Here is a 24,491-nt window from a genome sequence, read left to right as displayed (position 1 = left end):
GAGATACGTTTTTGCGTGGACTACCGTAAGCTAAATGCTGTAACTCGCCCAGACAACTATCCAAAGCCAAGCACAGATGAACTACTGGAGAAACTGGGACAGGCCCAGTTCATCTCTACCTTGGACTTTACCAAGGGGAATTGGCAGGTACCACTAGATGAATCTGCCAAGGAAAGGTCAGCCTTCATCACACGTCGGGCTGTATGAATTTAATGTGCTCCCTTTCAGGCTGCGGAATGCACCTGCCACCTTCCAAAAACTTGTAGATGGTCTTCTAGCGGGATTGGGAGAATATGCAGTTGCATACCTTGACAGCGTGGCCACATTTTCGGATTCCTGGGCAGAACACCTGGAACATCTACAAAAAGTCTTCGAGCGCATAAGGGAGGCAGGACTAACTGTTAAGGCTAAGAAGTGTCAAATAGGCCTAAACAGAGTGACTTACCTTGGACACCAGGTGGGTCAAGGAACTATCAACCCCCTACAGGCCAAAGTGGATGCTATCCAAAAGTGGCCTGTCCCAAAATCAAAGAAACAGGTCCAATCCTTCTTAGGCTTGGCTGGATATTACAGGCGATTTGCGCAGCAATACAGCCAAATTGCCACCCCACTGACAGACCTAACCAGAAAGAAACAGCCAAATGCAGTTCAGTGGACTGAAAAGTGTCAGAAGGCCATTAACCAGCTTAAAACGACACTCATGTCTGACCCTGTGCTAAGGGCCCCAGGCTTTGACAAACCGTTCCTAGTAACCACAGATGTGTCCGAGCGTGGTGCGGGAGCAGTCTTAATGCAGGAAGGATCGAATCAAGAGTTCCATCCTGTAGCGTTTCTCAGCAAGAAGCTGTCTGAGAGGGAAAGCCACTGGTTAATCACTGAAAAGGAATGTTACGCCATTGTCTACGCTCTGGAAAAGCTACACCCATACGTTTGGGGACGGTGTTTCCACCTGCAAACCGACCATGCGGTGCTACAGTGGCTTCATACCGCCAAGGGAAATAACAAAAAACCTATTCGGTGGAGTTTAGCTCTCCAAGATTTTGATTTTGACATACAACACATTTCAGGAGCTTCTAACAAAGTGGCTGATGCACTCTCCCGTGAAAATTTCCCAGAATCAACTGGTTAAAATCGTCCTTGAGATGTGGAAAATATTCTTAGTCTTTATACAGTTAGTAGTATATTTAGAGGTGCATGTGTCTTATTAACTCTGTTTTCTCCTAGAGTTCCAGGACGAAATCACAGCCAGTGTTTCACCCTATCTGTGATTTGGAGGGCGTGTCATAAATATAAAGGGAAGGGTAACCACCTTTCTGTATACAGTGCTATAAAATCCCTCCTGGCCAGAGGCAAAACCCTTTCACCTGTAAAGGGTTAAGAAGCTAAGGTAACCTCGCTGGCACCTGACCCATAATGACCAATGAGGGGACAAGACACTTTCAAATCTTGGGGGGGGAGATCGACAACAAAGGGTTCTTTCTGTCTGTGTGATGCTTTTGCCGGGAACAAATCAGAAATGCAAGCCTTCCAACTCCTGTTAAGTTAGTAAGTAATCTAGCTGGAAAAAGTGTTAGATTTTCTTTTGTTTAATGGCTGGTAAAATAAGCTGTGCTGGAGGGAATGTATATTCCTGTTTTTTGTGTCTTTTTGTAACTTAAGGTTTTGCCTAGAGGGATTCTCTATGTTTTGAATCTGATTACCCGGTAAGGTATTTACCATCCTGATTTTACAGAAGTGTTTCTTTTACCTTTTCTTTAATTAAAATTCTTCTTTTAAGAACCTGATTGCTTTTTCACTGTTCTTAAGATCCAAGGGTTTGGGTCTGTGTTCACCTGTACCAATTGGTGAGGATTATTATCAAGCCTTCCCCAGGAAAGCGGGTGTAGGGTTTGGGGGGATATTTTGGGGGAAGATGTCTCCAAGTGGGTGTCATAAAGGGAAGGGTAAACCCCTTTAAAATTCCTCCTGGCCAGAGGCAAACTCCTCTCACCTGTAAAGGGTTAAGAAGCTAAAGGTAATCTCGCTGGCACCTGACCAAAATGACCAATGAGGAGACAAGATACTTTCAAAAGCTGGGAGGAGGGAGAGAAACAAAGGGTTTGTATGTCTGTCTTTATGCTGCTTTGCCGGGAATAGACCAGGAATGGCGTTTTAGAACTTTTAGTAAGTAATCTAGCTAGGTATGTGTTAGATTATGATTTCTTTAAATGGCTGAGAAAAGAATTATGCTGAATAAAATATTTCTGTCTGTGTATCTTTTTTGTAACTTAAGGTTTTGCCTAGAGGGGTTCTCTATGTTTTGAATCTAATTACCCTGTAAGGTATCTACCATCCTGATTTTACAGAGGTGATTTCTTTACTTCTATTTACTCCTATTTCTATTAAAAGTCTTCTTGTAAGAAAACTGAATGCTTTTTCATTGTTCTCAGTTCCAAGGGTTTGGGTCTGTGGTCACCTATGCAAATTGGTGAGGCTTTTTATCCAACATTTCCCAGGAAAGGGGGGGTGCAAGTGTTGGGAGGATTGTTCATTGTTCTTAAGATCCAAGGGTCTGGGTCTGTAGTCACCTAGGCAAATTGGTGAGGATTTTTACCAAACCTTGTCCAGGAAGTGGGGTGCAAGGTTTTGGGAAGTATTTTGGAGGGAAAGACGTTTCCAAACAGCTCTTCCCCAGTAACCAGTATTTGTTTGGTGGTAGCGGCCAATCCAAGGACAAAGGGTGGAATATTTTGTACCTTGGGGAAGTTTTGACCTAAGCTGGTAAAGATAAGCTTAGGAGGTTTTTCATGCAGGTCCCCACATCTGTATCCTAGCGTTCAGAGTCGGGAAGGAACCTTGACATGGGCTCTTTCCCTGTTCTTTGTTTAAAACGCTTGGTGGTGGCAGCATACTGTTCAAGGACAAGGCAAAGTTTGTACCTTGGGGAAGTTTTTAACCTAAGTTGGTAAGAATAAGCTTAGGGGGGTCTTTCATGCAGGTCCCCACATCTGTACCCTAGAGTTCAGAGTGGGGAAGGAACCTTGACAACTCCAAGATCTCTTTCTTGAGTGGTAACAGTTAATTTAGACCCCATCATTTTGTATGTAGAGTTGGGCTTACTTTTTCCAAAGTGCATTACTTTGCACTTATCAACATTGAAAGCTTATGCTCAAATAAATTTGTTAGTCTCTAAGGTGCCACAAGTCCTCCTTTTCTTTTTGCGAATACAGACTAACACGGCTGCTACTCTGAAATCTGCCATTTTGTCACCCAGTTTAGTGAGATCCCTTTGTAACTCTTTGCAATCAGCTTTGGACTTAACTATCTTGAGAAATTTTGTATTCCTTGCAAATTTTGCCACCTCACTATTCACCCCCTTTTTCCAGATCATTTATGAATCAGTAGTGGTCCCAACACAGATCCTTGGTGGAACCCCTTATTTACTTCTCTCCATTGTGAAAAATGACCTGTTATTCCTATCCCTTGTTTTCTATCTTTTTACCAGTCACTGATCCATGATAGGACCTTCCCTCTTATCCCATGACTCCTTACTTTGCTAAAGAGCCTTTGGTGAGGGACCTTGTCTAAGGCTTTCTGAAAGTACAAGTACATTATATCAACTGGATCATCCTTGTCCACATGCTTTACTCCTGAAAGCCCATGAAAGCTTATGCCCAAATAAATTTGTTAGTCTCTAAGGTGCCACAAGGACTCCTCTTTGTTTTTGTAATAAAGCGGTGAGGCAGGATTTCCCTTTACAAAAGCCGCGTTGACTCTTCCCCAATATATTCTGTTTATCTATGTGTCTGAGAACTTAGTTTTTCCTATAGTTTCAACCAATTTGCCTGGAACTGAAGTTCAGCTTACTGGCTTGTAATGGACATGTGATGGTGCCCCCCATATGGCTTTATGGAAATATTGTTATGAATATAGATATGACATAACTGGACTATGTTTTATGCTACATATGCCATGTAAAACATCTATGTAAAGGTTATGATCTACTGAATCTATTAATCCTATTCGCATGCATGTATCGGTTTTGTATTTGAAGTTATGACTATTGGCTGTGTACTGGCTTGATTTTTTATGTAGCCTTTGTAAAGTATTTGGTCAGCGTCTTGAGAAAGGAATGTGCAAATTAAGTACCCAATCAAGAAGCATTTAACAAACAATGGATGTTGGAAGGTTCCAATCCACATAAGAAGTCTTCCTGGAGCCATTCAAGATACCATGTGGGCAACGGCTGTCACTTGTAAGTTCTGAGTTATGCATGGACATGCGACTTGCCCATGTGACTCCAAAACTCACATCTTGTAGCTGGACTTTGCATAGGAGAGAGGAGGGGGTTTCCACCCACAAGAGAGTCTATTTAAGCCTGTGGGAGACCCCTCCATTTTGTCTTCAGCTTGCTCAAGAGATGGCCTCTCCACCCCAAAGGTTACCTGAAAGAAACTGGAACAAAGGACAGTAACGGGGGTGTGAGTGACTGCTGGACCCAGATTAGAAGGAGACTAGTCTGTAAAAGGAAGCTTACTGAGTGAGGATTTTATCTGTATTCAGTTTTATTACTGTACTAGACTTAGACTTGTGGGTTCTATTTTATTTTGCTTGGTAATTCACTTTGTTCTGTCTGCTACTACTTGGAACCACTTAAACCCCACTTTCTGTATTTAATAAAATCACTTTTTACTTATTAATTAACCCAGAGTATGTATTAATACCTGCGGGGGCAAACAGCTGTGCATATCTCTCTATCAGTGTTATAGAGGGCGAACAATTTATGAGTTTACCCTGTATAAGCTTTATACAGTTTGGACCCCATTGGGAGTTGGGCATCTGAGTGTTAAAAGACAGGAACACTTAAGTTGCTTTCAGTTAAGACTGTAGCATGTGCTACAGACCCTGGGTCTGTGTTGGAGCAGACTGGCGTGTCTGGGTCAACAAGACAGGGTGCTGGAGTCCCCAGCTGGCAGGGAAAGCAGGGACAGAAGTAGTCTTGGCACATCAGTTGGCAGCCCCCAGGGGGTTTCTGTGATCCAATCCGTCACAGTACAAGACTGCCTCAGAAGCTTAAAGGCTGATTTAAGTGATAGGTTATATACCGTAGTTCGGGGTGGCCAAACTTACTGACCCTCCAAGCAGCATACGACAGTCTTTAGAAGTTTGAGAGCTAGGGCACAACTGCTGGACCTCAAGGCTTCAGCTGGCAGGAGGCGCCTGCCGGGGCTTGGGGCTTCAGCCCTGCTCCTGCTGAACCCCCGAGCCCTGTTGTGCATGGCCTTTGGGGCTGAAGCACCAAGGCTCCCCCTCCCTACTGGGCAGAAGTCCCTACCCTAACACCCTGCTGCAAGGCAGAGGTCCCAAGAATTGTGCGGGGGGGAGCAAGCACCACGAGCTGCACTTTACCTCTAAAAGAGCCGCATGTGGCTCGTGAGCCATAGTTTGGCCACCCTGCTATAGTTCGTAGTTCTGTAGTTTCATATCGGAGTTCCTTCAGAACACTTGGTTGAATATCATCTGGTCCAAAACCTTCTCTATTCACACTTCAGTCTGGGACAGTTCCTCACATTTGTCACTTAAAGGGAATGGATCAGGTGTAGGGATATCCCCCACATCCTTTGCAGTGAAGACTGATGCAAGGAATTCATTTCATTTCTATGCAATGGCCTTGTCTTTCTTGAGTGCTCCTTTAGCACTTTGATCGTCCAGTGACCCCACTGACTGTTTGGAAGGCTTCCTGCTTCTGATGTACTTAAGAGTTTATGCTCTTCTACGTTCCTCACTAGGATTTGCCTTCCAATTTTTAAAGGATGTCTTTTTGCTTCTGTGACACCCTATGCTTCAGGGGAGCACCCTGTAACCTCCATATTCATCATTTGTATATAACTGTGATATTTCTTATAAAGCATGCTGTGTAAGGTATCATGGGAAAGGTTATTATCTGCTGAAAGCCACTGTTCTATCCAAATATGTATATCATTAGTACATATGAAGTTATGAGATTGTGCTGTATGGTTGTCACTACAATATGCTGTGAGTTGGAGATTGACCAGATATTAGTTCCGCAGAGACAACAACAAAGTTGATAATCAACGCCCAGGCGAGTGTTGAACAAGAAAGGATCTTGAGTGGTGCAAGATTGTATATCCCTGTGGTACAAGGCTGGCAGCTGGGGGGGATTTGGCTGATGACTTTCTCTGTGTAATTCGTGAATGGCTCTGGGAGCATTCAAGCAATCTGGCTGGACGGGGTTGTACTGAGTGATAACAGCACCTGCAGGGATTTGCTGTTTGTCACCAGTAAGGCATTTGGAGAGACAGCTCAGATTTGTGAGTTAAGGGGGCAGAGCGGTCCCACAATCTCAGGTTGCACCCTGGGGATCCTGCCACAGCTTCTAACCGACTCTTTTACTCCACTGTGTAGCCATGGTGGAATTTTGTGGTTCTCTTACTGGTTTTTTTGGTGTATACATCTAGTGTGAGTCTCTGTTATGGTGTGTTTAAATAGTCTCCACACAGTTTGCAAGCACTTCACCCTTGTGACAGTTCCTTTTCATTTCCATTTAACTCATTTTTTTGTGTGTGTGTTTCCCTTTTTTAAGTTAAATGCTACCTTGGTAGGTTTCTTAAGCATTTTCCCCTAAGCAGTTCAGCTACAGTCACCTCCTGGACCAGATGCTATGCTACACTTAGGACTACATTAAGAACTGCCTCTCCTATTGTGGTACCCAAGACAAGCTGCTCCAAGAACCAGCCATTTACGGTGTCAAGAAATTTTGTGTCTGCATCCCTTTCTGAGGTGATTTGTACCCAGTCAACATGAGAATAATTGAAACCCTGCATTATTATTGCATTTCCTGCCTTTGCAGTCACTTTAATCTCCCTGAGCATTTCACAATCATCATTCTAGTCAGGTGGTCCATGTTATGGCTGGTCCCACTGCAATACTATAATTGTTCAAACATGGAATTTCTAGCCATAGAGATTTTAGGGTACAGTTTGATTCATTTAAGATTTTTACTTTATTTGAATCTATGCTTTCTTTCACATACAGTGCCACTCCCCCACCAATGCACTCTGTCATTTCTACATATTTTGTACCCTGGTACAGTGAAAGCTCTTTTATCTGACACTTCACCAACCGGCAAGCTCTATAACCTGGCATTTCTGATCTGCTCCGAAAGTCTGGTTTATAGTGCAGTTGGTGGAGGGCCTGCAGGGGGCTGGGGTGTGGGAGGGGCTGCGGGGCATGCTCTGGGAGGTAGTTTGGGTCCGGTAGGGGGCTTGGGGTGCCAGATTGGGGGGGGGCACTCACTTCCAGCAGCTCCCTGTCTCTACTGCTCCTGACAGAGGTGTGGCCAGGCGGTTCTGCAGGCACTCTGCCTCTGTCCCCCCCACCCCGAGCGCTGACTCCAGGGCTCCCAAACCGTTGGCCGGGAACCGCAGCCTATGGGAACTGTGGGGGGCGGCATCTGCAGATGGAGACAGCTTACCTGCTCGCAGAGCTGCCTGGCTGTACCTCCGCCAGGAGCAGCAGGGAAGGGGAGCCGCCAGAGATGAGCACCCCCCATCTGGCACCCCAAGTCCCCTCCTATGCCCCAAGCCCATTCCCGGACCCAAACTCTCCATGGAACTAATGACAAACTAGTCTGAACACCTGCATAATGCAGACCATTGAAATTAATCTCATAAGCACTTCCCCCCAATACTCCCTCTATCCCCCCCTCCGTGCCTCCCTCCTTACTCCCTCTACGCCCCCCGGCTCACCCCTCCCTCCCATTCTCCCCATCTTCCTGCAACCCCTTATCAGTACCTGCCCGGCTTGACGCGCGTCCCCAACAGACCCCTTCTCTGCGCGTGCCGCGGTACCCCACTCTTGTCTCTCCTATCTCGGGCACGCGCTGACCCCTCTCGGCTGAACTCGGAAGCGGGCACCTAAAACTGTACGGTGGCCGCAAAAAGTCAGACGGAAGTGATAAGCCGACGGACTTGTACTTCCGGGCAGCGCTCTGGTTGGGAGCGTGTTGAGACTTGGACTGCGCTATGTCGGGCAGAGACGGTAATGGGGTCTCTAGAAAGCCATTGTCCCTTTTTCTCCTGCCGGCCCTGAGGGTTCGCTTTCATGCGGCTAGAGGCTGAGCCCGTCCCATTTCCCGGATCGGCCGCAGAGGAAACAGAGACTTGCTGGGCTTTGTGTTTCCGCCGTCCCTTCGTGCCTGGCTCTGGAGTGGGCGCCGCTCGCGCTCCCCCGCTCTTTTCCCTTTCTCCCCGTGAGGGCTGTGGGGCGAGCGTCCCTCTCCTCTTTTCTCCCTCCTCCCGTGAAGGGTCCTGGGGTGGGGGTGGCGCTCTCATGCGAACACCCGGCTCTGCGTCTCACTTTTTCCTTTTCCCTTGGCGTAGGCGGTAAGAAGAAACCTCTGAAGCAACCGAAGAAACAGACAAAGGACATGGACGAGGTGGGAGTCAGTGCTGAGCTCTTCCCTTCGTGGGTGGGCTGAGCGTCGGGCTACTGGTAGGGGACTTTGCTCACCTTGGACTAGGGTCTGGGGAGCAGTGGCACCTATAACCAGGTTTTTTGGAGGTAAACTTGACTGGTAACGTGGCCACAGTGAAGCTGTGGTCTAATGCAGGGGTTCTCACAACAAAAAAACCTCTTATTGATGGCCGGTCTGACACATTTTCCTGAAATGCTCGGGGGAGGGGGTTGAGGTGCAGAAGAGGCTTGGGGTGTTGAATGCGGGGGGGGGGGTGGGCGCTCACCTCCAGCGGCTCCCTGCAAGCATGAGAAAGGCCATACTGGGTAAGACCAAAGTATCCTGTCTTCTGACAGTGGCCAATGCTAGGTGCCCCAGAGGGAATGAACAGAACAGGTAATCCTCAAGTGATCCATCCCCTGTTGCCCATTCGCAGCCTCTGTTTGCCAGAAGCTAGGGACACCATTCCAGCTCATCCTGGCTAATAGCCATTGATGGACCTATCCTCTGTGAACTTATCTAGTTCTTTTTTGAACTCTGTTATAGTCTTGGCCTTCACAATATCCTTTGGCAAGGAGTTCTACAGGTTGACTGCATTGTGTGAAAAAAAACTTCCTTTTGTTTGTTTTAAATCTACTGCCTATTAATTTCATTTGGTGACCCCTAGTTTGTGTGTTATCAGAAGGAGTAAATAACAGTTCCCTATTTACCTTCTCCACACCAGTCATAATTTTATAGACCACTATCATATCGCCTCTTAGTCATCTCTTTTTCTAGATGAAAAGTCCCAGTCTTATTAATCTCTCCTCATATGGCAGACACTCCATACCCCTAATAATTTTTATTTCCCTTTTCTAAATCTTTTCCAATTCCAATATTGTATATCTTTTTTGAAATGGGGTGACCACATCTGCACGCCATATTCAAGATGTGGGCGTACCATGGATTTATATAGAGGCAATATGATATTTTCTGTTGTATTATCTCTCTGTTTCTTGATGATGCCCAACATTCTGTTTGCTTTTTTGACTACAGCTGCCCATTGAGTAGATGTTTTCAGAGAACTATCCACAATGACTCCAAGATCCCTTTCTTGAGTGTTAACAGCTAATTTAGACCTTCTCATTTAATATGTATAGTTGAGATTATGTTTTCCAATATGCATTACTTGGCGTTTATCAACATTGAATTTCATCTGCCATTTTGTTGCCCAGTTACCCAGTTTTGAGAGATCCTTTTATAGCTCTTCGCAGTCTGTCTGGGATTTAACTATCTTGAGTAGTTTTTGAATCATCTGCATATTTTGCCACCTCATTGTTTACCCCTTTTTCCAGATCATTTATGAATATGTTGAATAGGACTGGTCCCAGGACAGACCCCTGGGGGACACCACTATTTACCTCTCTCCATTATGCAAACTGCTACCCTTTGTTTCCCATCTTTTAACCAGATACCAGTCCATGAGAGGCCCTTCCCTCTTATCCCATGACAGCTTACTTTGCTTAAGAGCCTTTTTTGAGGGACCTTGTCACAAGGCTTTCTGACAATCTAAGTATACTATACCTACTGGATCCCCCTTGTTCACATGCTTTTTGACCCCTTAAAGAATTGTAGTAGATTGGTGAGGCATGATTTCCCTTTACAAAAACCATGTTGACTCTTCCCCCAACAAATCATGTTCATCTATGTGTCTGACAGTTTTGTTCTTTACTATAGTTTCAACCAGTTTGCCCGGTACTGAAGTCTGGCTTACTGGCCTGTAATTGCTGGGATCGCCCTTGGAGCCCTTTTTAAAAATTCGCATCACTTAGCTATCCTCCAGTCATTTGACAGAAGCTGATTTAAATGGTCGGTTACAAACCACAGTTAGTAGTTCTGTAATTTCACATTTGAGTTCCTTCAGAACTCTTGGCTCAATACCATCTGGTCCTGGTGACTTATTACTGTTTAGTTCATCAATTTGTTCCAAAACCTCCTCAAATGACACCTCAATCTGGGTCAGTTCCTCAGATTTGTGACCTAAAAAGAATTGCTCAGGTTTGGGAATGTCCCTCTCATCCGCAGCCGTGAAGACCAATACAAATAATTCATTTAGTTACTCTGCAATGGCCATATCATCCTTGAGTGCTCCTTTAGCATCTCGATCATCCTGTGGCCCCACTGGTTTAGCAGGATTCCTGCTTCTGTTGTACTTAAAAATTTTTTTTGCTATTACTTTTTGAGTCTTTGGCTAGCTGTTCTTCAAATTTTTTTGCCTTCCTAATTATATTTTTACACTTCATTTGCCAGGGTTTATACTCCTTTCTATTTTCCTCACTAGGATTTAACATCCACTTTTTAAAGGATGCCTTTTTATCTCTCTCTGCTTCTTTTACTTCGTTGGTTTGCCATGGTGGCATTTTTTTGGTTCTCTTACTATGTTTTTTAATTTGGGGTATATATTTAAGTTGAACCTCTATTCTCGTGTCTTCAGAAAGTTTCCATGCAGATTGCAGGGATTTCACTTTTGGCACTGTACCTTTTAATTTCTGTTTTACTAACTTCCTCATTTTTCTGTAGTCCCCCTTTCTAAAATTAAATGCTACGGTGTTGGGGTGTTTTCCCCGCCACAGGGATGTTAAATTTAATTATATTATGGTCACTATTACCAAGCGGTCCTGCTATTCAACTCTTTGACCAGATCCTGTGCTCCATTTAGGACTAAATCAAGAACTACTTCTCATTTTGTGGGTTCCAGGGCTAGCTGCTCCAAGAAGCAGTCATTAGTGGTGTCTAGAAATTTTATCTTTGCATCCTGTCCTGAGTTGACATGCACCCAGTCAATATGGGGATAGTTGAAATTGCCCATTACTATTGAGGTTTTTAAAAAAAAATTTTTAGCCTCTCTAATCTCCCTGAGCATTTCACAGTCACTTTCACAGTCCGTAATATAGCCCTACTGCTATATTCTTATTATTAGAACATTGCATTACTATCCATAGAGATTCTGTGATACAGTTTGGTTTATTTAAGATTTTTACTTCATTTGATTCTATGCTTTCTTTCACATATAGAGCCACTCCCGCACCAGCACAAACTGTGTATTTTGTTCCCTGATATTACTGTGTCCCATTATTCTCATTTCACCAAGTTTCTGTGATGCCTATTATACCAATATCCTCATTTAATACAAGGTACTCTAGTTCACCCATGTTGTTATTTAGACTTCTAGTATTTGTATATTAACACTTCAAAAACTTGTCGCTTTTTAGCTGTCTGCCATTACATGCTGTAATTGAATGGGATTTTTTTTCATTTGACTGTTTCTCATCAGATCCTACCTGTATTTTATCATATTCCATCCTCTCCTCCTTACTAGGACATAGAAAATCTCCATTAATAGATCCTCTCCTAAGGAATGTCTGTCCGAACCACGTGCTCCTCCACACCTGTTGGCTTTCCCCCAGCCCTTGGTTTAAAAACTTCTCTACAACCTTTTTAATTTTAAGTGCCAGCAATCTGGTTCCATTTTGGTTTAGATGGAGCCCATCCTTCCTGTACAGGCTCTCCCTTTCCCAAAAGTTTCCCCAGTTCCTAATCTATACTTCTCCTCCCTACACAATTGTCTCATCCACGCATTGAGACCCTGCAATTCTGCTTATCTAACTGGCCCTGTGCGTGGAACTGGAAGCATTTCAGAGAATGCTACCATGGAGGTTCTGGATTTCAATCTCTTACCTAGCAGCCTAAATTTGGCCTCCAGGACCTCTCTCCTATCCTTCCCTATGTCACTGGTACCTACATGTACCACAACCACCAGCTCCTCCCCAGCACTACACATAAGTCCTTCTAGATGTCTCGAGAGATCTGCAACCTTTGCGCCAGGCAGGCAAGTCACCGTGTGGTTCTCCCAGTCATCGCAAACCCAGCTATCTATGTTTCTAATGATCAAATTCCCCATAACTATTACCTGTCTCTTTCTAATAACTGGAGTTCCCTCCCCTGGAGAGGTAACCTCTGTGTGAGAGGATACCACAACGTCATCTGGAAGGAGGGTCCCAACTATAGGATTGTTTCCCTCTGCTCTAGTTGGATGTTGTCCTTCCCTGAGACTTTGATCCTCCTCAGCAGTACAGAGGCTGTCAGACTGGGGGGGTGGGACCGTTCTACTGTGTCCCAGAAAGTCTCATCTATGTACTTCTGTCTGTCTCAGCTCCTCCAGTTCAGCCACTCTGGTCTCCAAAGTCTGTACTCTGAGGGCCAGGAGCTTAGCTTTAGGAAAAACAAATATGCACTGTGACATGTTCCCCCTGGGGTGCCACCTGAAACTGGGGTACCGCTGAGTCCTCTGACCCACCAGCCTGGGCTCCCTCTCACACTGTGCTGCTGTGACAAGCTGCAGACACGCTCCCGGTCTTACATTTCCACCAGCATACCCACAGGTACGGACACACCGACCCAGCTGCAGTTATATGCAGGCTCTCTGACCAGCCACTGCATGTGAACCAACAATAGAGAGGCTACAGCCAAAATAACCACCAGCTTCCCAGCCTAGGACCCCAGACCTTTACTGTCCTGCCTCAGTCCAAACCCCAACCAGTATGAATTTATTGTCCAGTTCACCTCCCCCTCAATGTGGAGAGGAATATGCAACAGCCTTTGCCCCTTGAGCTACGATTTCCCATGCATTTCACACAACCTCACTAGTCTAGATAAAGCAAAAACAAGTTTATTAACTACAAAGGATAGATTTTTAAGTGATTATAAGGGATAGTGAACAGATCAAAGCAGGTTACCTAGCAAATAAAAAAAACAAACCACACACTAAGCTTAATGTACTAGATAGATTGGATATGAATTAGCAGATTCTCACCCTAACTGATGGTACAGGCAGACTTACAGATTCTTAAGGCACAAGCTGCGTTAGCTTTACAGCTTGGGTTTCTCAGGTTTACATATACAACTGTGGTCTCCAACCTTTTTACTCCCAAGATTACTTTTTGAGTTTAAAGGCAACTGAGGATCTACCCCGACCCTTCCCCAAAACCCCACCCCACTCATTCCCTCTCTCACCCCCCTCCCCCCGTCACTTGCTGTCCCCGGAAGGGGCCACATGCTGCTCCCGGAAGGGGCCAACACACCCCTGTGGTCCCTGGGAGGAGTGGGGGGCAGCATGAGGCTCTGTGCGCTGCCCCTTTGCAAGCACCGCCCCCGCAGTTCCCATTGGCCACAGCTCCCCGTTCCCAGCCAATGGGAGCTGCGGGAGCAATGCTTGCAGGCAGGAGCAGTGTGCGGAGGGAGACCCCTGCCCCCGGGGCTGCACTGGCCACTTCCGGGAGTGGCATGGGGCTGGGGCAGGCTGGGATCCTGTCTTAGCAGCAGTCCTGCTGTGCCGCCGGAGATCACGATCAACTGGGAGATCCTCTAGGATCAACCAGTCGATCGCAATCGACCGGTTGGTGACCACTGATATACAGGCTAGAAATCCCTTTAGCCTGTGTCCAGCACTTCCCCCAGTTCTGTCTTTGTTCCTCAGGTATTTCCAGGGGTCTCTTTGTGTGGGGTGTGAAGAACAACAGATTATGTTAGTCCCTACCTTATATAGCTTTAGCGTATGGCAGGAACCCTTTGTTTCAAAACTTGGTTCTCAGTTCGGTTTGTGGAAAAAACACAGACATCGCAAGATGGAATCCAAAAACATGTGGTCTGGTCACATGCTCATGCAGTGTTATAGCAGCCATTGCTTACAGGCTGGCCAAAACTTTCACAGGAAGGTTAAGTTCTACCAGGGTCCATTGGCTTTGCTGGTGGCTGATCAGCAAAACCATCTGGCTTCTTCATTTTCAGGGCTAGCTGTAGGTGTCACCCAGAGTAAGCATGATTGAAATGTAGATATAGTTAATCACCCCGGGCTCCCTTCTAAGGCCTCTTACCACCCTGCTTGCCTCTTGACCATGGTGCCAGGTAAGGCTGGCACTGCTGAAGCCCTGCTACTGTGGGCTGAAGCCCAGAGCCGGAGCCCTATGGCTAGAGCAGGGGTGGGGGGGCTGAAGCCAAGAGCCCTGTAGCTGAAGCCTAGAGCCCTGAAACTGGGAGGGCGGGGGCCTGAAGCTCAGAGGTGGCTGCCAGAGCACCAAGGCTGATGGGAGAAGGGGGAGTTAAGCTTGCCCCTGGAGCCCCTCAATGCTGCAGGGAGCGGCCACTGCTTTGCCCCCTCCCCCATCTCTGCCAGGTGGGCGCATGCAGCCACGGTGGCAGCATTTGAGAAGCTGGCTAATGGAATGTGCTGAGACTGCATAGAGCCAGTAAGCAGCTGCCTCTGTTGTAAATCCCGGACTCACTGTAACTTTTTGGTCTGCGATGTGGCCTGCTTGTAGGCAAGCTTGTAGCAGGGCTTGCCTACACTTAGAGCACTGCAGCAGCTGCTACAGCGAATGAAGAAGCTTTACCATTGGCATAGGTACTCCACCTTTCCAAAAGGTGGTAGTGCTGTCTACACTAGTGGTTAGGCTGATATAACTGTTGCCTCAGGGTGTAGAAAATCCACACCCCTGAGCAACGTAGTTTTACTGACATAAATTTATAGTGTAGACCAAGCCTTAATTGTGGACAGTGGTCTCTCCTTACTCTAATCCAGTTTTGCAGCAGAATTTTCATTGATATGAATAGCATTTTATGCCTACTTAATGGCTCGCTTCTGGTCTTAAAAATCTGTTAATCTATAGGTAGATAAGAGGAAGGAGAGCTTCTCCTGCTGACATAGCTTTTGCTGTTTGTGGAGGTGGTTCTACTATGCTGATAGGAGAGCTCTTCTGTTGTCATAGAACTTCTTCACCAGATGCGCTGCATTGGTGCCGCTGTACGTATAGACATGGCCTGTGCCACTGGGTTGGTGTTATTCCACACATTTGAATTCCAGCATTTATCTGCATTCACTCCAGCTGCATTCACTGTTAGGTGTAGCTCTATTGAATGGTGGAGTGATTAGTTGGATCATCTTGGCAGAGTTGTTGCTATGATGTGAAGAGAAGTGCATGTGCATCTTGCGGGATCAAGTATGTCTCATCTCAATGCTGAGTTGTGTAGATTGCATCAACAGAGGTGCCCAGGAGTTTTCTTGTCGTGGGGATTGTTTTAAAGGGCATAATTGTTTTAAAATACAAAATGCATCGCTAACATGTTTGTCACCCACCATTTTACAAATATATTGCATCCCTTCTGAGGTTGGATTGTTTTAAATCAAACCAGTACATGTCACTGATTTTAATCATAGTTTAAATCAGCAAACAAGAATTCTTGATTTAAATAATTTATTTTAATTTTGTTTTGCATTTGTAATTTTGGTTATTTTCCTAAAGAAAGGGTTGATTCTCATTGGTTGGTAACCATTACAAGATTTTAATTTGTAACTAAATATTGCCTTTATGGTAAACTTGGTACTTCTTGCTAACGAGGAGGATACACTATTGATGCAGACTTGTTGAAGCAATTACATAACTTAATATGTATTTCTTCAGATTCTTAAGTTTTACATTTTTATTATGCTAGGAAATCATAAATGATGCATTTCTCATTTACTTGGTTATTTTTGTGCTCGTGAATTGTGTCCAGCTGGATTTGGATGGAAATTAGAATTATTTTAAAATGCATAAAAACTGCATTTATATTAAATCAAACTACCTTAAATGTGCTGGCTACATACTTTTTTTTCTTAGGTCTAACACAATATGCATTTTCATTTAAAACAAAATGATTTTTTTAAACAAAGGAAGTAGTAACTGTAGTTAGTTAATTGAACTGATGGTTTCTGGCCTTCATGTCCTTCAAGATTTTAGAATTAGTAGATCTCAACCTTTCACACCTATTTTTTTCATTCGTAGACTGCAAGAGAAAAACAAGCTTTCCAGCTCTTTCAGCTCCCAATCGGTTTCTTAACTTTTAATTAACTAATTGTTGAACTGAACTAGTTGAATAAACTGAAAAGAAGAAAATATTCTCTTTGCATGTGCAAAAGAGGCTAGTGCTGTCAGAAGTTTTCATTTAGCACATCAACAGACTCTGATTCCAGGTGCTTAATAAGTGACTTCTACCAATTCAGTAGTTTGATGTTCTTCAAAATTTAAGCAGCAGACATATACTGGTCAATACTTTCTATTTAACGTAAAAGATTCTAATAGATTGTAGTATATTTAGCCCTTAACATATGTTGTCATAACTTCAAATTTAATTTTAAAATGGTTTTATTTAAAAAAGGGCAAGTAATATAATTTCAATTAAAAATAACACTTTGTTGTTTTTTTAAAAAGTTAAATTGATTATTTTTTTTTAGCTAACCTGTAACAGTGTTCCTTAGCAGCACTCCATCCTTAGAGGAGCTATGTGTGGTGTTAGCATGTTGGGGTATTGCTCAAAAAGGGAAGGGTTAAGGTTACGTTGAGAGTCTGGTATGTATTTAACTTCATATTTCCTGGTTTCCAGAGGTTAAAGTTTAGCCACTCTTCATAGTCTGGTAGGGCCCATGGCTGCACTGGGCAACCTTCATTTTGTTAATTTTTGGGCATTTAATATTATATGAAATGGCATATCAAGGGTCCATCAGGGATCAGTCCTGATCCAGTCCTGTTCAATATCTTCATCAGTGATTTTAGATAACTGCATAGAGAGTACACTTGTGAAGTTTGCGGACGATACCAAGCTGGGAGGCGTTGCAAGTGCTTTGGAGGATAGAATTAAAATTCAAAATGATATGGACAAACTGGAGAAACGGTCTGCAGTAAATAGGATGAAATTCAATAAGGACAAATGCAAAATACTCGATTTAGGAAGGAATAATCAATTGCACACATACAAAATGAGAAATGACTGCGTAGGAAGGAGTACTACGGAAAGGGATCTAGAGGTCATAATGGATCACAAGCTAAATATGAATCTACAGCATAACACTGTCGCAAAAAAGTAAACATAATTCTGGGATGTATTAGCAGGAGTGTTGTAAACAAAACACAATAAGTAATTCTTCTGATGCACTCAGCACTGATTAGGCCTCAGCTGGAGTATTGTGTCCAATAAAAGCCCAGAGGAGAACAACAAAAATGAATAAAGGTCTAGAAAACATGACTTTGAGGGAAAATTGAAAAAAAAATTGGGGTTCAATATGGAGAAGAGAAGACTGACGGGGGCAGGACGGGACACACACATGATAACGGTTTTCAGATACATAAAAGGTTGTTACAAGGAGGAGGGAGAAGAATTATTCTTCTAAACTTCTGAGGATAGGACAAGATGCAATGGGCTTAAATTGCAGCAAAGGAGGTTTAGGCTGGACATTAGGCTGTCAGGGTGGTTAACCACTGGAACAAATTGCCTAGGGCAGGATTTCTCAAACTTCATTGTACCGCAACCCCCTTCTGAGAACAAAAATTACTACAAGACCCCAGAGAGAGGGACCGAAGCCTGAGCCCCTCCATTGTGGGGGTACTGAAGCTTGAGGACTTTATGGGCCTTGGACTTGGGCTTCAGCCCCAGGCCCCATCAAGTTTAACAGCCCTGGCGACCCCATTAAAATGTGATCGCGACCCACTTTGGGGTCCCAGCTCACAGTTTGAGAACCGCTGGATAGGAAGGTTATGGAATCTCCATCATTGGAGGTTTTTAAGAACAGATTAGACAAACACCTGTCAGGAATGGTCTAGTTATTACTATTGAGGTCCCTTCCAGTCTTACATTTCTATGATTCTATGGCTATCTTGCTTTAGTTTAGAAGAGATTTATAGTTTTGTGGGTTTTCTTGTTTTCTGTAATTTTATGATTTCCAGTTGCTTACCTCCAGTTTACTGTTTTTCACAAAACCCTTGTCCACTGCAGTGGTCAGAGGGAAGATGCTAACAAATGTTGACTTTTCTTCAGGAAGATTTGGCGTTCAAGCAAAAACAGAAGGAAGAGCAGAAGAAACTTGCGGAGATGAAGACAAAAGCTTCTGGGAAAGGCCCCCTTAGTAAGTGGCCCACTCAATAACTGGCTTGCCTTAAGGACAGGAAAAGTTAAGAAATTATTTTTAATGTTTTTTGCTACATTGCCATAACAAGGACTATACTTTAGGTTATTTTTAGGGCTGTCAAGTGATTAATCGCACTGTTAAACAATATAAGAATACCATTTATTTAAATATTTTTTGCCGGTTTCTATATTTTCAAATATAGGGTCAGGCCTGGGGACTCGAGGCTCCAGCCTCTTCTCTCCCCCCCCCCCGGGAGGGGTTTGTGGCACAGGGCTCCAGTCCCCCCATCACCCAGGAAGCTGTGGGTTGGGGTTGCTTCAGCCCCCCTGCCGCCGATGTCTCCCGCCCTATCCTAGGTATGCAATTAACGTTAAAAAAATTAATGCATTAATTTTGCTTTCAGTTAATTAATTGCAGTTAAAACCTGCACTTGACAGCCTTAGTTACTTTAAATTCCAAAGTGAGCTGGTTTTAACTGCAAATTACTCAAGTTATTAAACACACACATGAAATCAGGAGCAACAAATGGAGACCAGAATGATTCAATTAAGATTTCTTGATTGACCCAAACTAGTCCACTCTAATAACTGTACCCACTGACAATCTCATTAGTACTTCATCTCGCCAACACTGTTTTATTAGAAAAATAAAATTCTATTTTAAATATGCAGGATACATAAGAAAAAGTTGTTCAAACATGTTTTGCATTTAAAACTGTTTAATATAATAGTTTCGCTATAGTTAGTGAATTTAACTGATTGTTTCTGATCACCATGTCCTTCAAGATTTTGGAACGACCAGGTCTCATCCTCTCACACCATGTTATTACTCACAGATTGGAAGAGTGAAACAAACTTTCCTGTTTTTTTCAACTCCCAATCAGTTTCTTAATTTTGAATTAACTAGTTGTTGAACTGAACTAAACTAAATGAATAAATTGAGATAAAATTATTCTCCTTGTATCTGCAGAAAGTGGCTACTGCTGTGAAAAGCTAATTTAGCACTTCAGCCAACTCTGGTTCTGTGTATTTAACCATTGACTTCCAATAGTTCGTTGGTTTGACTTTCTTTAATACTTGGGTAGCAAACATGTACTGCTTATATTTTTTATGTAATGTACATGATTCTAATAGCCTATGTTAAGGCCTAAACATACTGTAATCTATCATAATTACAAATTTATTTTTAAATGTTTATTTTTAAAAACTGTATTTAAATACAAAAAATGATTTTGTTGACCTTTTTAAAAAACCTTTTTTTTTAAAATTCACCGTCTCTTCTCCCTACCTTCTGTTGTCTGTCTGCTCTACATAGTCCCTGCCCTGAAGATCTTAAAATGTCTCATGTTTCCACATTGCTTAGTCTTAGCATATGCACAACATGCTTCAGGTGGTACATCACCAGGATTCATCACCGAATTTGGTGTGCTGCTTGGATCATTAGCTTCCTTTGTCCCAGCCAGATACTAACAGGAAGTGTGATATGAATGCTGATCCATGTGCACACCCACCCCTGCCCCCCAGTTCTTAGTACAGCAAGGCCTTGATTCTGATTGGGGCCCCTAGTTGCTATTGGAAGGTTGCTGTTGTCTGTATTCTTACAGCCTCAAATACACCTTCATAGAATCATAGAATATCAGGGTTGGAAGGGACCTCAGGAGGTCATCTAGTCCAACCCCCTGCTCAAAACAGGACCAATCCCCAACTAAATCATCCCAGCCAGGGCTTTGACCTTAAAAACTTCTATGGAAGGAGATTCCACCACCTCCCTAGATAACGCATTCCAGTGTTTCACCACCCTCCTAGTGAAAAAGTTTTTCCTAATATCCAACCTAAACCTCCCCCACTGCAACTTGAGACCATTACTCCTTGTTCTGTCCTCTTCTACCACTGAGAATAGTCTAGAACCATCCTCTCTGGAACCACCTCTCAGGTAGTTGAAAGCAGCTATCAAATCCCCCCTCATTCTTCTCTTCTGCAGACTAAACAATCCCAGTTCCCTCAGCCTCTCCTCATAAGTCATGTGTTCCAGACCCCTAATCATTTTTGTTGCCCTTTGCTGGATTCTCTCCAATTTATCCACGTCCTTCTTGTAGTGCGGGGCCCAAAACTGGACACAGTACTCCAGATGAGGCCTCACCAATGTCGAATAGAGGGGAACGATCACGTCACTCGATCTGCTCGCTATGCCCCTACTTATACATCCCAAAATGCCATTGGCCTTCTTGGCAACAAGGACACACTGCTGACTCATATCCAGCTTCTCGTCCACTGTAACCCCTAGGTCCTTTTCCGCAGAACTGCTGCCTAGCCATTCGGTCCCTAGTCTGTAGCTGTGCATTGGGTTCTTCCGTCCTAAGTGCAGGACCCTGCACTTATCCTTATTGAACCGCATCAGGTTTCTTTTGGCCCAATCCTCCAATTTGTCTAGGTCCCTCTGTATCCTATCCCTCCCCTCCAGCGTATCTACCACTCCTCCCAGTTTAGTATCATCCGCAAATTTGCTGAGAGTGCAATCCACACCATCCTCCAGATCATTTATGAAGATATTGAACAAAACCGGCCCCAGGACCGACCCCTGGGGCACTCCACTTGACACCGGCTGCCAGCTAGACATGGAGCCATTGATCACTACCCGTTGAGCCCGACAATCTAGCCAACTTTCTGTCCACCTTATTGTCCATTCATCCAGCCCATACTTCTTTAACTTGCTGACAAGAATACTGTGGGAGACCATGTCAAAAGCTTTGCTAAAGTCAAGGAACAACACGTCCACTGCTTTCCCTTCATCCACAGAACCAGTTATCTGGTCACAGAAGGCAATTAGATTAGTCAGGCATGACTTGCCCTTGGTGAATCCATGCTGACTGTTCATGATCACTTTCCTCTCCTCTAAGTGCTTCAGAATTGATTCCTTGAGGACCTGCTCCATGATTTTTCCAGGGACTGAGGTGAGGCTGACTAACCTGTAGTTCCCAGGATCCTCCTCCTTCCCTTTTTTAAAGATGGGCACTACATTAGCCTTTTTCCAGTCGTCCGGAACCTCCCCCGATCGCCATGAGTTTTCAAAGATAATGGCCAATGGCTCTGCAATCACAGCCGCCAACTCCTTTAGCACTCTCAGAATCAGTGCATCCGGCCCCATGGACTTGTGGTCGTCCAGCTTTTCTAAATAGTCCCGAACCACTTCTTTCTTCACGGTGGACTGGTCACCTCCTCCCCATGCTGTGCTGCCCAGTGCAGCAGTCTGGGAGCTGACCTTGTTCGTGAAGATAGAGGCAAAAAAAGCATTGAGTACATTAGCTTTTCCCACATCCTCTGTCACTAGGTTGCCTCCCTCATTCAGTAAGGGGCCCACACTTTCCTTGACTTTCTTCTTGTTGCTAACATACCTGAAGAAACCCTTCTTGTTACTTTTAACATCTCTTGCTAGCTGCAACTCCAGGTGTGATTTGGCCTTCCTGATTTCACTCCTGCATGCCCGAGCAATATTTTTATACTCTTCCCTGCTCATTTGTCCAATCTTCCACTTCTTGTAAGCTCCTTTTTTGTGTTTAAGATCAGCAAGGATTTCACGGTTAAGCCAAGCTGGTCGCCTGCCATATTTACTATTCTTTCTACACATGGGGATGGTTTGTCCCTGTAACCTCAATAAGGGTTCTTTAAAATACAGCCAGCTCTCCTGGACTCCTTTCCCCCTCACGTTATTCTCCCAGGGGATCCTGCCCATCAGTTCCCTGAGGGAGTCAAAGTCTGCTTTTCTGAAGTCCAGGGTCCGTATTCTGCAGCTCTCCTTTCTTCCTTGTCAGGATCCTGAACTCGACCGTCTCATGGTCACTGCCTCCCAGGTTCCCATCCACTTTAGCTTCCCCTACTAATTCTTCCCAGTTTGTGAGCAGCAGGTCAAGAAGAGTTCTCCCCCTAGTTGGTTCCTCCAGCACTTGCACCAGGAAATTGTCCCCTACACTTTCCAAAAACTTCCTGGATTGTCTGTGCACCGCTGTATTGCTCTCCCAGCAGATAGCAGGGTGAGAGAAGTCTCCCATGAGAACCAGGGCCTGCGATCTAGTAACTGCCGGAAGTTGCTGGAAGAAAGCCTCGTCCACCTCATCCCTCCGGTCCGGTGGTCTATAGCAGACTCCTACCACAACATCACCCTTGTTGCTCACACTTCTAAACTTAATCCAGAGACTCTCAGGTTTTTCTGCAGTTTCATACTGGAGCTCTGAGCAGTCATTCTGCTCTCTTATATACAGTGCAACTCCGCCACCTTTTCTGCCCTGCATGTCCTTCCTGAACAGTTTATATCCATCCATGACAGTACTCCAGTCATGTGAGTTATCTCACCAAGTCTCTGTTATTCCAATCACATCATAATTCCTTGACTGTGCCAGGACTTCCAGTTCTCCCTGCTTGTTTCCCAGGCTTCTTGTATTTGTGTATAGACACGTGAGATAACTTGCTGTTTGTCCTGCTTTCTTAGCATGAGGCAGGAGTCCTCCCCTCTCACGCTCTCCTGCTCGTGCTTCCTCCCGGTATCCCACGTCCCCACTTACCTCAGGGCTTTGGTCTCCTTCCCCTGGTGAACCTAGTTTAAAGCCCTCCTCACTAGGTTAGCCAGCCTGCTTGTGAAGATGCTCTTCCCTCTCTTCGTTAGGTGGAGCCCATCTCTGCCTAGCACTCCTCCTTCTTGGAACACCATCCCATGGTCAAAGAATCCAAAGCCTTCTCTCCGACACCACCTGTGTAGCCATTCGCTGACTTCCACGATTCGACAGTCTCTACCCAGGCCTTTTCCTTCCACGGGGAGGATGGACGAGAACACCACTTGCGCCTCAAACACCTTTATCCTTCTTCCCAGAGCCCTGTAGTCTGCAGTGATCCGCTCAAGGTCATTCTTGGCAGTATCATTGGTGCCCACGTGGATGAGGTGACACTCATGCTGTACCCACGTGAGCATTTGCCCTTCTGCCAAAAGGTTTCTCAGGACTAATTAGGGTCCCTGACAAGGGAGTGGAGCCATTGATGGGGACTCATTTTTTCTGATCTTTTGTTAATCTGTATGGCTTTCTTCCCCAGACATGGTGTGGGAGGAGGAGAGGAAAAAAACTTGTTATTGAAAAAGCTGTAGGCAAAGCCTTTCAAGTATATTTTCTGACTTAGTGGGCCAAATTTTGCTGTTACACCCGTGTGAGCCCACAGTGGTTACCAGGACCGGAGAGGTGAATGAACAGATTTTCAGTGGTGGTAGCACTGTTTTGTGTGCTGTACATCTTATGTAATAAGAGGACAAAGTAGAGGATTTTCTTGAATGGATGCAAGAGGTCTCTGGATGCATAGTCCTGCTGACTAAAATAGGTGCGTAACTGATGTAACAGGAATTCGGTCTTAGTGCAAAGCTTGTAATACAAAATAAAGCATGTGTTGATGAGGAAGTTGAGAAAGTAGTAAAATAAATTATGCATAAAACATTAACTCAAAGTCAGGTGGACTGTAATACAAACAGTGTGGTGGTTGAGGTGAAGGTTCTTAGATAGGGGATTGAGTCGACATGGTAATAAAGGAAGTTGTTGTAGAAGAAATTTGGCATGTGGGACTAAACCTCTGTATAGGCTTCAGATGTCTGTATTGTGGTTTTCTTTCTTTTGGCAGCTGGTGGTGGCATCAAGAAGTCTGGCAAAAAGTAGTTACATGCTGTAGAAGAAGCAGTCTGCTCCCATTGGTTGCTTGTCTACGCAATGGATCTGCAGATTCATGTAGTCAAGAAAATTCACTGTCATTTGAGTACCTTGTACATTTTGCTCAGTCAAAATAAATTCTTTTGTTAAGATATGGTGTCTCTCTCTATTGCTCTGTAGACTGACTTTCAAAATGCATTACCGATTTAACTTCATAGGAGACTACAGTTGAAGACCATTTGAAATTATAGTTGGCCCATAGTGTAGCTGGTGTTTAGTTCCAAGAACAAACTTATTCAACTTCTGCACTGCTGATATCTGTATGCAATTCAAGGTGTCTGATTTATACAGCTCTATAGTACATGAGTCCTGGATAGCAGAGA

At 44.4% G+C, this 24,491-nt stretch overlaps 1 protein-coding gene and 1 long non-coding RNA gene across 2 annotated transcripts in view; one reads left to right on the top strand and one right to left on the bottom strand.

Annotated features, from left to right (window-relative positions):
• CCDC51 (coiled-coil domain containing 51) overlaps positions 1–7,927 on the bottom strand; it is a 38,053-nt gene extending 30,126 nt beyond the window's left edge. The window contains exon 1 of the mRNA XM_007053106.4: positions 7,795–7,927. The gene's annotated coding sequence lies outside the window, so the exon portion shown is untranslated. The remainder of the gene's footprint in view (positions 1–7,794) is intronic.
• On the top strand, positions 7,902–24,260 carry LOC114019057. The gene is made up of 4 exons (XR_003564201.3): positions 7,902–8,040; positions 8,382–8,437; positions 18,341–18,428; positions 24,083–24,260. It is a non-coding gene; the product is annotated as an uncharacterized LOC114019057 (long non-coding RNA).
• The last annotated feature ends 231 nt before the right edge of the window (positions 24,261–24,491 follow it).

Source organism: Chelonia mydas, chromosome 7 (assembly GCF_015237465.2).
Source record: "Chelonia mydas isolate rCheMyd1 chromosome 7, rCheMyd1.pri.v2, whole genome shotgun sequence".
NCBI lineage: Eukaryota > Metazoa > Chordata > Testudines > Cheloniidae > Chelonia > Chelonia mydas.
This window is presented reverse-complemented; position numbering and strand designations above follow the sequence as displayed.